Raw genomic sequence first — 13,596 nt, 5'->3', positions numbered from 1 at the left:
CCTCAAGATAGTAGATACAACTGTTGGAAAGTAGAGATTTTTGTTCTGCTTTTTTTCCTTCTTCCTTTTCGTGTCTACATTTGAGGCATACAACATCTTGGTCAATACGTAGTGACACATAGTGATCTTCTACTTCTTGATTAATCTTGTTAGTAGCTCATTCTCAAACTTAATACACGTGTTGAAGGCGATCCTTTTATTGACAAGGAATATTGCTATAACATAAGCAAGCATTCTGTGCTTAAATAGGAAGGATGTGGGTCTGAAGATAAATCTAGGTTTAAGTCCCTCATCTGGCACTTCTTCTGTCATCATAATAGCTTTGTATTTATCTTCATTTAAATAAAGTATGGAAGTATTCCTTTAAATTGCTCGATCAAATTTTTGAAGCTCTAGACCTCTTGCTTTTATCCCCAAGATGTGTCCTAGGCTTTTAGCAGTGAAGAACATGGGGCATCCTCTAACATTTTCCTTGTATGTTTTCTTCTATTTGTCCTATCCAAAACTTGCATAGAAAGCTTTGACAACTTTTGCTGAGTAGCTCAAGTTTAGCTCCAATAAGCCTTTATAGTCACTTAAATAATCATCTATATCAAAGTTGTAACATCATGTATTTTAACTTTGGGAACTTCTACTATTTATAAAGGTATTTTAGTCAAATTAAGTGAGTTTTTTTATTAGTAATGCTTTTAGAAGACTAATGTATCAAATGAATCCTTGGACAACTTTAAAAGAAGGCTAGCTCGAAGTATGAGCAGGCCATGGCACGAAGAGAGATTCAAAAATGAGTGTGGAATTCTCTATGCTATGTGCCATGTACTGCGGTGCACGTACAAATTTTTGCATTTATCAGATATGTGACCAGATAAAAAAAATTAGAGGAAGAAAAAGAGATATCGAGAAGGCACTAGGGAGACTCTTGATACTACTAGGGCTCAAACTTTAGACCACTTTGGAAGCATTTGGAGTAAAATTTAGCTTTGGGTAAGCTTCCTTCATTTCTCCCTCTCCCTCTATGCGAGTTTTTCTAATGATTTGGATATTTTGAGGCTTTGATTTCATGTTTCCTTAGGTAATGGCTAAACCTATTGCCTTAATTAAGGTCTTGAAGAGTTAAATCAAGCCTCTAAACCTATACTTATATATTTCATAAAGATCTAGAGTTGTTGGTTAGGGTTTGAATGAACCTTAGGTAGAAATTGGATGATTAAGAGCAACGCGGGTAATGTAATGGTGTTGTTTATGTGTTGGGATGTTAAATAGGATTAATGTGGTTTGTTGGAAAGATTGTTAAGGCTAAATTAGTTGTATTATAAATGAGGTGATTAGTGAAAGGATTTGACAATTAAGGGTTTAATTGTGTAAGTTAACCTTTGATTGAGCATCATGGTGTGAGTGGACTCGTGTGAAGCTGTTAATAGACCACGGTAACCCTTTTAGTGATAAAAGGGTTGAGGTAACCGAATTGTCTAATCTCCCTTTTTATGTGTTTGGATGGTAGTGTGTAGATTTCAAAGTTAATGTTTTGGTTTGGTATTAACATAGTAATAATATGAAATTATGATTTTGAAGTTATGTTGAGTGGAATGAACAGTTTTAATGTTTTAAGTATTTGAAGAGTAAATTCTATTTTTATGTATAACTACTTGCGAAATTTTATAGTTTACATGAAAATGAACAATTGTGATCATGATATGTTATGAGTATGTATTGGATGTGTTAAGCATGTTGTCATGATCGTTGTAAGAGGGTAGGAGTTCACCCTTGTGTGTTGTCGGGACATTTTTTGGAAGTCCATATGGTATGCTGGCACCGTAGAGGCCTCGCTGCTCAGTATTATATTGTTTAGAAGTCCTAATACTACAACTAGTAGATTAAGCATCGAAACCCCCAGCAATTATATATAAGGGAAATCTGTGGTCCATGGTGGGTAAAGTTGCTCTTGGCAGGGTTGCCTCCTACTAATGGTGAGTTTGGACCAGTCCAGTCATATGACTTGGTTCTATCAAATTGTCAGCCCACAAATTTAGTTGAAAGACATAAGGAGGGTATAAGGTGGTGTGTTAATCATGCATATTATCCCACAACCATATGTGTGGATTTATAAGACATGTTATATGTTTTGCTATACCACTTCACATGCGCACCAACTGTTCTCACACATGAGTAGTTGATTAGACTATTTGGTTACTGAGTCCTTGACTCATCCCGTGGTTCCATTTTATAAGTAAAGGCTCCGTTAGGGGTGAGGAAAAGGAAGGTGCAACCAAGCATCGAGGGGATAGCTCTCAGTTGTATAGTCCTTTCATTTATTTTTAGTTTGTAAGGAATATTGAATGCATATGCCAGCTTAGGACACACACACACACATATAGTTTTGTTGTATATATGTTGTAATGGCTGTGAGAGGTCAAGATACCAGTGTAAGTGTTAGTTTTGTATTGATTTATGTGTCTGATTGGCCATTAGAGTATTTATAAGAACTTGTTACCCTTTTGAAATTTATGTTCAAAATGAGGTTTTGGTGGTCAAATCTTGTCTAGGATATTGTGGTTGTGATTTAAATGTTTGAATAGGATTGCTTGTGGTCCATTTGAGTTGGATCAAGTAGTTCCACGACAATTGACATTTGGTTTAGGAGTTTGGGCACCTTGGTAATGATTTTTGAAAGAAAATAGCCATTTTGGGTTTGGATGTCCAAATCTCATTTGATCAATGTTAGAGTGTGGGACTAGTGCTAATAGCTAGGTGGCTCTAAGAGCTATGTGTTAACACTTGAATTGCTCAAATCAGATGTTGGGTAGTGAAATGACGTGCTCTGGAAGTTAGCCTAGAGAGCTATCATGATGGTAGTTTGCTATCATGATAGGACACACGCACCGCGACTTATTGTTCATTGCACCGTGACATAAGGCATAGAGAGGAGGCATTCCCCTCTGTGCAGTCCGCTACGGTAGACAATGCACTACACCGCGGTGCACTGTGCCTATATAGCTAGACTATTTTATTTATATATATGGTAGCCTGATGAATTTCTCATGCTTTTGTTGGCTTATTTAATTGATTTTAAACTATAGCTTAAACTCAAATGATCATTTAAAAAGGGTTTTTCTCGAGATCCCATTTTCTTAAACATTCTTTAACCCTTGAGTTATGATAACTTTATGGGATTAAGGAAATCTTAGTTATCATAACGTTGTTCCATGTTTGGTGTTCTGTGTGTTTGGTAATGTTGGAGATGACGTTACAAAAGTTGTGAGCTTTGATAAAAGAATCATATTTTGTGTAGTGACTAGTTACCACTATGGTTGAGGAGAAAAACTGAGTGAGTCTCGTCTGGTGTTTGATAAGCCATATTTATTACACACTTTTTCTTGTTATTATTAACAAAAAATCATGTTATATTTACCCAAATTGCACACTCATTGTATTAATTGTGAAAATTCGCCTAAGTGTAGGATTCTGTTCATTAAGGGGCATTTTGGTCATAAAATTGGACTTTTGAGAAAATGTTTGAGAAAATTCATCAAGAAGCATTTTTAGTCCAGAAGAACAATAGTCCAATTAGATTTCTCAAACTCTTTTTAGATTGAGAATAATTAATTTCACTAATTGATAATTTTGTAAAGTTAAAGTTTTGGGTTCACTTGTTTTCTTGCACTTGGTTTAGGTTATTTTTGTGCATGTATGGGCTTACAATTTTTAGGCTATTTGGCAAGCCCCAAAGGCTCTTTTATGATGTCATAATTAGCTTTTATTATTTAATTGCATTATATCACATAATTCAAATCCAAATTGACGCCATTACTCCCTCCAAATAGGCTCAAAATAGGCTCTTGATAAAATTAACTTTTAGACATAAGAAAAATTGGTATAATCTTGACCTAATGCAATTTAAATTGTAAAATTAATTCTTTTAACCAATTCCTAACCAATAAAATTGATATAATTCATCCAAATATTTCTTCCTTTTAGAGACTGATTTTCTTGAATTCTTCATGAATTTTGGATTACTTTTTTTAATTATACTTTAAGACACAAAACTCTCAAAAATTATACTTTAACCTCGATCAAGCTTGCTATTTTCAGGCTAACATTCACTCTTGTTTATTTTTAACTCTAGGTACTTTCTCATACTCTCATTATATTTAATTACATATAATTACCTTTGAACATTAATAAGTACCATCTAATCGTAGATAGGCTATTACTCTTCCTCACTTTTTTTTCTCTTTCCTTTTTTAGCCTAATTATAGTTGAGATATCTAACAAAAAGTTAAGGATATTCTCTCTGTAATAGTTAACCAAATTTAAGAAGTTTTTATATTTTAAACTCATCCTAGATTATTGTCTTTGTAAAGAACTGTCTTATACTCTATGGCTCAGTAACTTTTTATTAGGTCTACTATAATCATGAGATCTAGCTAGTATCTTGAGATCTAACTATGATCTCACAGAGCCATTTTTGGATCTACTATGATCCTTAGGATCTAACTGCAATCCTACTCTATGAGACTTAAGACACAAGCAATGGCAGACGTACATATATTTGAGTTCAATTTTGAGATATCTCATGTGAATATAAATTGTGTTTTAATTTACCCCTACTAATATGTTAATTTTAAACCCATTAGTTGAGTAAAAAATAAGGGAAGAGGAAGAAAGAGTGAGAAAAAGATGTCAGTCACCCACACCGAAGTAACATGTTAGAGTGCAAAATTTGTTTGGAGGAAAAGGGAGTATAATTGGATTTAGAATTTTAGGTATTAAAATTTTGAAAAAAGTGAAGTTGACAATGAAATTATGAAAATTTGATACAGTAGGTAATTGAAATGTTAGAATAATTTAAGTATTATGAATAATTTTTTTTAGAGTTTTATTTGAAACTTTTTAATTCTTAGGGGAGTCATTTGTTTTATTTTTAATCTTATTCTGTTACTTTTATTTGGTAATTTATTGATCCTTTGTACATTCATAAGAACATCTTGGGTATTCTAGGTTTATGATTTTTTGTTGGATTTTTGTTGTGATACCATGTACCCTACTTTTCCATTTTTGTTTGATTATATTTATGGAATGTGGTATGGTTGTTTAATATTGATGTTTTGGTTCTGATTCAATGTTTATTCTGCTGGTTATATTGTTTATGGATTTTTTTTGGGTTATTGAATGATTTAAATTTGGTTTTGTTAGCTAATTTTTTACTCTGATCTAATTCCTTCGATCATGATTTTTTTTTTGGTAAACAATTCTTTCGATCATGATTTGTTTTTTACTAGTTTGTTCCTTTTTTTTTTTGGTTGATATTTTATTTCTTTTTTCCTGAATTCATTTTGGAAATTAGCTTTTAAGGATATCATGGACAATATATTGTTCACTGTATATCTACAGCGATGAACCGACCGCACTTAAGATATAAAGGGTGAGGGTATTGATGTAATATACATCATTATACTTTACAATATAGATAGATTTAGTTCTGCTTCTTTTATTAATAAATTACAAACAGCTAGAATGCAAAAAAAAAAAAAAAAAAACAAACAAACGGCTAGTTATAAGTAATAAATTCATGAGGTATAATGCTAAATTTATGATTCTAAGTTTAACAAGTTTAATTTATAACAAATGACAAAATAAAAATTAGATTAATTATCTGATGTTTAGATTTATTGGAAAAAAAAATATGGGAGCATCCTTATGAATCAATCAATTTTTTTTGGGATCCATCACACATTTAACTAAAAAATCCCATTGGTGATAAAAAAAAGAAGAAGTTAAAATCAATTAATCAGTCAATTTAATTTATAATGATACTACCAGTAAATTAAATTTACAACAAACTGCCAGTAATAAATCGTGAGTTGTAACTAACTAATGCTTAGATTCTTTTTTTTAGTTTTTTATTGAGGAAAGTATAAAAGTAACGTCTCGAGTGCTTGTTTTATTTAATTTGTTATAGAAATATTTAATACATTACTTATTTTTTTAAAATCATTTTTCAAATCTTCTCATAAATACCCCATATTTTATGATATCTGATTTCTTTTATTAAAAATTTATTATTATATTATTTTAAAATTTTATGATATTTTCATCTATTTTTATAATTTTACAAATGTTTTTTTGTTATCTCATCATCATGTTATTTTAAAAAGCTACATGGTTCTTTTTAAATAAAAAAGAGTTACTCCCTCCGTTAAAAAATGTAAGATATTTTTAACTGAATTTCACTCCAATAAAGTAATTATCTATTTTTAAAATAACCCTATTTTTTATATTTATTTTTATTAAACACCCTATAATAAATATAAAGTCACCATCAATAGGGGCACTTTTGAAAAAAAGACAATAATTATACCTTAAAAATTAAAAATGCTTTATATTTTTAAATATTCAACTCTTTAAAAAATGCGTTACATTTTTTAACGGAAAGAGTATACAGTTTTCAAAAAAATAAAATATGTTTTTTATATAATGACTAAACAGTAATCATTTATCAATAAAAAATAATATAATTTTATCAAAATTGAATGGAAATCAATGTTTTTTACAAATGGAGGTACAAGAGATATTGTTTATCAATTATAACTATAAATAAAAAAATTCATTACTAATCATAAGGTAAAAAGTAAATTTAACTAGTTACTTTTAATTAACAAGACAAAAATTATATATAGAACAACATAACAACAGCAAAAACTATTCAAGATTTTAATAATAATGATAATAATAAAATAATAATAATAACAAGTACAGCATCTCCTGTCAGTCGGAAACATGATCACTTTTCTTTTATATTTATATTATATTATATTTTACGTTCAGGTTTTTAAAATGAGTTTCTCTTCCCCCCTTTCACCGTCAAATATTAATCTTATTTACTCATTAAATATTTACTAACTTTGGGATACCATCGTCTGTGAAGTTTCAAGAATAGCCACCGCCTCATTTGTCGACTCCTCACTTTCCCTCACAAGCTGTGCCGCGCTCTCAAGAATGCCACCGCCTCATTTTCCCTTTTTCCTGCGACCTTGCCTCCGCTTCTGCGACCTCGCATCACGTATCTCGGGTCCCTCCTCCAGATTGCTCTTTGTTTCTAACCTATGATCACCAATAATGGAGGATTCCCTTTTCAAATCTGGCTCTCTGGCGCAGGGGCAACACTCGGATCGTTTCAGTCTTCGTAATCTTACGCGCTGGGTTTTTCATAGCCCCCCTGCTCGTCAATGGAGGAGATTCGCTTTCTTGTTTGCTCGTCCCGGGCCCCTCCTTCAGATTGCTCCGGTAAGGGTTTCAATTTTCCCATGTGGGTTTCTTTTGATTTGGGTGAAATCTTTTTAAATATTGAACAAACTCCACAATCTGTTCTATGAAGTAAATGTATTATCAGATTCTCTCCCTCTCTTTTTTTAAACCAAAAAAAACTTATGTGCCAATTACCAAGAAAAAAGTAGGCTTATTGAGAGGGCATGTGGAATATCGGCCTCTCGCCTTCGAGTGAGGAGGTCGTATTGTGGGATTCCAGAGCCTTCAACTATTACGTTCAGGCAAAAAAAGAGAGCCGGTTACAACTTGCACTCTAGCCCCATTCTTTTCTTTAGTTTCTAGAGGAGGCGTGATTTTTTTCACACTTGACAGATTTATTATTTTTTGATTTGTTATCATGAGAAAAGGAATAGGGATGGAACTCGATCCTCTTAATCTGACTTAAATTGTGTCCTCTAACTTTTCCCCTTTTCCACGTATTGGACTGTAGCATAGCACCGTGCAAAACCCAATCCAATTAGACCCTGAACTCTAAATTCTAAATTTAAGTAAAAAGAAGAAGATGATTATGAAAAACTAATCTCACAACTCAAAGTGACAAATGTCCACACACTTAAATAAATGATTAAATTTTCAACTCGCGTGTGTGAAATAAATCAGGTTTAAAGTGATTTTTGTTGAACTTTATTTCTAATTTGTTTAATTGTTTATTCCTATCATAATTTGCTGAATATTGAATCAAGCATGGCGTTGCTCAATTACTTGTTCTCCATAGAGAAAAAAAAATGTCAGTAAAATTAAATTTGGAGGAGGAGAGGGCGAGGGCGAGTGGAGGTAGAGGACAGAGTAGCTGTGAAGGCGATGCTACCTGACGGCAATAAAATTTGGAAGTTAATGAGGACAAAACAAGCGAAGAATGCCCCGGTGTTTTCTCCTGTGCTGATATTGTAGCCATTGCTGCTCGTGACTCAATTGTTCTTGTGAGTTCACTTTACAGATAGATGTAGTTTTCACTCTCTGATTAATTAATTAATACATCCCTGTATATCAAAAGAGTTAATAACTAATTCTGTGATATATTTAACTATATTGAAGCTTGGAGGACCTGCCTGGAAAGTGAAGCTGGTAAGAAGAGATTCAAAGACAGCAGCTAGCTTGGCTGCTGCGAACATTAAATCTCCTTTTTCTTCACTTAACACTCTCATCTCCAACATTAAATCTCAGGGCCTCTCTGCCAGGGGACATGGTTGCTTTATCTGGTATTCCTACTTCTCCATTTATTGCCTTTCTCTAGAATCAATCTTTTAACATATCATTTTTAATATTTTTCATACTCGTCGGATTTAATTGTATGTATAATATTGTATGTATGTCTGTATATTGAGGTGTGCTAGTAAGTGGGACCTAAGTGTCACATTTTAATCAACTACGAAGATACCTATTTTATGTCTCCTTGTTTTAGTTAAAAGCCACATCACTTCCATAACAGACGGAGATGAGCTTTGATATTTTTGTTCATATTGAGCAAATTTATCAGTAACTTTGTAATGAAGTATTTACTGTTATTTACCAGATATGAAGAAAGTTGCCTTGCTTAAAATCCCCAGCTTCTTGGTCTGTTGTGTGAATTATTGGTCCTTTATTTAAAATCACTCATATCAAGTACAGATCAATCAGGCATATGTATTTTTAATAAAATTATAATCCTATCAAATATGTATATTGTTGATCAATGAAATGAATGAATTTATATGTCATTATCCTAATTCAATTTTCATATATTTTTCATTTTACCCTCACGAAAATTAAATGCTTCAGTAGGAAGTCAATGAGTCTTGGTCTCATAATATTTTTTAAAAATGGCACTCTGGTATACACTTTTGATGATATCTTTTCATTTTATACTGCTTTCAATTTTGCATTTGATTTTATTAGGTTTCTTTGGATCCTTTGACCTTAAGAATCTGTTCAGTAAAAAAAGAATTGCCCTTTGTCCTTTCATAATTTTAATTTATACCTTGGGATGCATACATAATTACATGGAATTAAGTCTACTCATTACGATAATTTTACTTATTTCTTTCTCTTTGTTTGCCAAAAGTTTACTTATTTCTTTCGATTTTCAAATTATTCACTTAAAAATAAGGTTCAATAATTTATTAGATCTTAGATTTGGGTAGCACTTATGAGTCAATCGACTTTATGAATTGAATGAGGAATTTTGGTGATTTATTAATAATATGACTTCACGAGCATTTGAAAATTTTTTGTTCTAGAATTCAATGGCATTAATCTTTGAATCTCTTTTGCCATAGTCATACTCAAAGTTTCATGTTTTTGAACAGATCTCTTGAAGGATATTGATGTTAAGCATGTCTTGAAGTATTGCATGTTTGGTTGTTTGAGATCACACCATCAACTTTAAGTGCTTGAAGAACTTTAAATTAGGTTGTATCCTCTCCTTCACTTTTACTTGTCATATTGCTTGTTGATTTCTCTAATTGGGAATTGTCTAAGGCCATGTTTGGTATGATGGAAGAGTTTTTAATGGAATCGGAATCAGAATTGGAATCGGAATTGAAATTGGAATTGGAATAGAATTGGATTTAAAAGTGTGTTTGGTATGATGATGGAATCCTGATATAATTTTAATAAAATATAAGTACTTAAAATAAGAAAAGACCAAAGTGCCCTTTTTAAAATTAAAAAAAATATATTGGAGGAGGGAGAAGGGGCAAACTGGAGAAAGGGAACCATGGAATCTATGATGCATGTGATGGAATTGGATTCTGTCAAATTTCCTTGAATCCAGATTCCAAAGAATCATAATTATTGCATACCAAACACACATATTAACAGATTCCATGTCCAATTTCATTTCTTTCTCCATGATTCCAAGCTACCAAACGAGGCCTAAGTGAGGGGGAGGTATTCATTAGGAAAAGGTAAAAAAAAAAAGCATCCATTGCATTTAGGTTTTGATATTTTCAAGCTTTCTTTCCCTTAGTTGTTGCGTTCATTTAGGTTGATAAGTTTGTTGGCATTGAGGGCTGTAACATTTAAGAGTGTGTTTTATGGGGGGGGGGGGTTTGTTTTAAGTCCTTTTGCATGGTTTTATGAGTTGGCCAAAATTTTTCTGATTTTTTGAAAAAGCTTTAGAAAATTAAATAAAAGTTTTGTTTTGATTATTCAAGGATGCTTGGTTTGATGAGATTGCCAATGAGATTTGAAGCATTAGACTTGGATGTTTCAAGTGTAGCTAGGATAGGATAGAATGTTCTACTTGGTTTGCTTGAGCTAGGGGATAACATTGCCTAGATGGAAGGTTATTTTGAGCCCATATTGATTCCTTTCTAGTGTGAATTATCCATTTATTCCATTTCATTCTTCAGAACTTGTTCTTATTCTTTATCAAAGCCACTTTTGCATATGTATTGTGAAGATGATAAAGGCATTCATATAAAATAGCCAGTATAGCCAAATAGCCAACCTAACGTGATTGTATCCTTTGCTTGCTACTTTGGGCCTATTGGTCAATTTCTTTCATCCCATTCATTATTTACACCCTCATGCTTTCCGGGAATGCAAGTTATGCTATATTGTTGTTGGGATCCATTTGCATATCTAGTATTCAAGTTGTGGATAGTCTGAGTTGTATTGAATATTTGATATAAATTGTGAATGAATTGAAGGCGAAAGCTGAAATGATTGTTTTGCAACGGCTAGAAAAAGAAAAGAAAAGAAAACAAAGAGAAAAAAGCCAATAAAAGATCGTCAAAAAGAAAAGAACACAAGGAGAAAAAGCCAAGAAAAGATTGTCAAAAAGAAAAGAAAAAGGCAATAGGCAATGTGAAAAGAATGTGGAAAAAAATAGAAAGAAAGAAAGCCAAAAAAAGGAAGAAAAGAAATAAGAGTGATTGCTTGCTTAGTTATGAATCACCTTGCTCTTAATTCATAGTATTGTATGTTTTCCATGTCTTGAACCTAGCTTATGCTCATGGATCCCATGTCATTGGTTTGTGAGATAACTGTGATATATGTGTTATACCCTTTTTCTTTCCACTTGCATTCCTACATCCACTTTTCACCCTTTACATTACAACCAAATGAAAGACCTTTTGATTCATGTATGCATTATGATAATAAGTGGTGGAGATTTAGAATATTTACAAGCCTATGGTAGAATGATTAGATAAGTGGACTTGAGTGAAAATTTACCCCTAAACGCTAGTGAGATGAGAGTGAACACTTTTCCTTGTGTGGTTATCTGCCTATCCAAGTTTACTAGGTTTGATTCCTGAATATTCTGGTTGCATGAGAATCATTTCAGGTTGAGCATAGAGAATTGAATTGGCATAATTATCATTCTAAGCATGATGAACTCTTTAATGTTTTCTTGATGAGTGATATTTCTTTCCTTCTTTTCACCATCATTTTCCTTGGTTTTTCTTACTTAATCTTTACAAAAATGAGTATTTTAAATGTTGAGTTATCATTTTGGGATTTTTAAGGTGAAAAGTTTTGGGCTAAAATTGTAATTTTCAAAGACACGTTCAAAAAATTCTCAATTTTTATTTCTTCCTAGTTAAGGAATAAATCACGCATAACTTTAACTCAAGACACTTTAATTACTTAGTTTAGCTACTTCCTAGTTTGCCTTCCAGCTTATGTGTCTAAGTGTACTGGGTTTGGAACTAACTTTGGGAATAATTGAAGTTTGAGGCTATGAAATTTTCTTATTTAAATTAACTAATATTTATAACAATTAATTTTTCTTTCCATTCTACTTCTTTTGTTGCATGTCTCCCTTCTCCTGTGATGGATTTTTTTTGAAAGAGCTTGAGTCTCTTCAGTGAACAAGCTAACCTGAGCCTGTGTAAGAACTGATTGGTATCATTGACGGGCAAGCTGACGTGGATGCACAATTTAATATAAGTGTCAAGCAAATATAAGAAATGCACATGTAAGTGGTTTGGATTGATTGTGTTTCCTTTTCCTTTTTCTTTTTCTTTTAAATAAAGTTTGGCTATTTTCTTCTTCACTCTATATGATTGCCGAATTTCTTCTATTTCTAAAAATATTTGCTTAACTTGTTAATTTATGCTATGTCTGTTGTTGTTTGTTATCTTTATGACTTTTGTGATTCTCAAACTATTTGTATGCATTATTACTAACACATTTGCGCGTACTCAGATGTCTTTTGTCCTTGAATTTCTCCCATTGCAGAGGCTGGTACTGACCAAATTGATTATGTATCGGTTTTTTTCATTATTTAATGGTTATGATTCTCAATCATCCTCTCGTGCTCCTTCTTTATAGATTGAAATTATTTTGAGAGAAATTTAGATGGTGTCATTATGTTATTCCATTCTTAAAAGGCATCTTCGTGCAGTTTTCTAGGTTTAAGGTGGTTCAGGTCAGTCAAGGTATCTTTGGCCATGAAGCTGTATTATTGCTAACCAAGAAGGTTGCAAGCACCTTTGCTGGATGAGACTGCGGATCTTTAACTTTGTGTTTGCTTTGGAGGAATTTAATGAATGTTTAACTTCTAGATTGGTGTGAATGGGTATGCATCAGTCTTGCCTTCCTATAGAATTTTCAATTTTGCACTTGCTATTACTGCACGGATATTTTCTGACCAGGATATGTCAAACTTTGCAGTACTATTACAATGATACATACTTGGATGGTGATAAACAAAATGCAATCAACATGAGTCAAATGAGCCCATTTTTTCAAGTTATATCCACATAATTGTATATATTAACTTATTTGATTTGCATTGAAATGAAGTTTTATGATTTATTATATATATGGACCAGGCTTTTCAGCATTGTCAGCCACAACAGGGAAAAGCAGTGTTATGGGAGCTAGATTCGTATTAGTCTTACAATGTTGCCAAGCATGGTTTAGTTTTTACTGATGATAACAATAGGTACATATTGTTTTATTTGACTGCTCCTATTCATGTTATATCAATATAATCAAGCATCTAAGAGGACATTTGTGGAATGTCTTTCTATCTTCTTCCCATATGAAAGATCTTAAGTTATGAACTATTTTAAGAGTATTTAGTGCTTCTTTATTTATTTGAAAATATTCCATTTGGTCCTTACTCTATTAACAGAACTTGTCATGTAGCATAGTCTGTTACTTTGTTTTTGGTAGGAGCTGCAGTAAGCAATATAGAATGATATCTTTTCTATTTGCACTAATGACCTCTTTATTGAAAATTTTTTATTGGCTATGGATTCTTGTATAGCTTTACTCTAATTCATGCTTCTTGTGCAATGATGGAAGTATATCTCCTTTTTTGGGTTGTATAAGTAA

General features: G+C 32.2%; 1 long non-coding RNA gene across 10 annotated transcripts in view; it reads left to right on the top strand.

Annotated features, from left to right (window-relative positions):
- The first annotated feature begins 6,934 nt into the window (after nucleotides 1-6,934).
- The window catches only part of LOC129285858 (uncharacterized), a 32,441-nt gene continuing 25,779 nt past the window's right edge, over nucleotides 6,935-13,596 (top strand). For 5 of the 10 annotated variants that reach the window (XR_008587391.1, XR_008587389.1, XR_008587393.1 and 2 more), the window contains exons 1-6: nucleotides 6,935-7,284; nucleotides 8,042-8,246; nucleotides 8,362-8,525; nucleotides 9,612-9,714; nucleotides 12,103-12,229; nucleotides 12,659-13,201. This is a non-coding gene — a long non-coding RNA (uncharacterized LOC129285858). Of the gene's footprint in view, nucleotides 7,285-8,009; nucleotides 8,247-8,361; nucleotides 8,526-9,611; nucleotides 9,715-12,102; nucleotides 12,230-12,658; nucleotides 13,202-13,596 lie in introns of all 10 variants that reach the window. The other 5 variants (XR_008587388.1, XR_008587392.1, XR_008587386.1 and 2 more) reach the window with 5 other exon arrangements.

The sequence above is a fragment of the Prosopis cineraria genome, unplaced genomic scaffold (genome assembly GCF_029017545.1).
Source record: "Prosopis cineraria cultivar Desert tree isolate PC_DT_omini unplaced genomic scaffold, ASM2901754v1 PC11, whole genome shotgun sequence".
NCBI classification, from domain to species: Eukaryota; Viridiplantae; Streptophyta; class Magnoliopsida; order Fabales; family Fabaceae; genus Prosopis; species Prosopis cineraria.
This window is presented reverse-complemented; position numbering and strand designations above follow the sequence as displayed.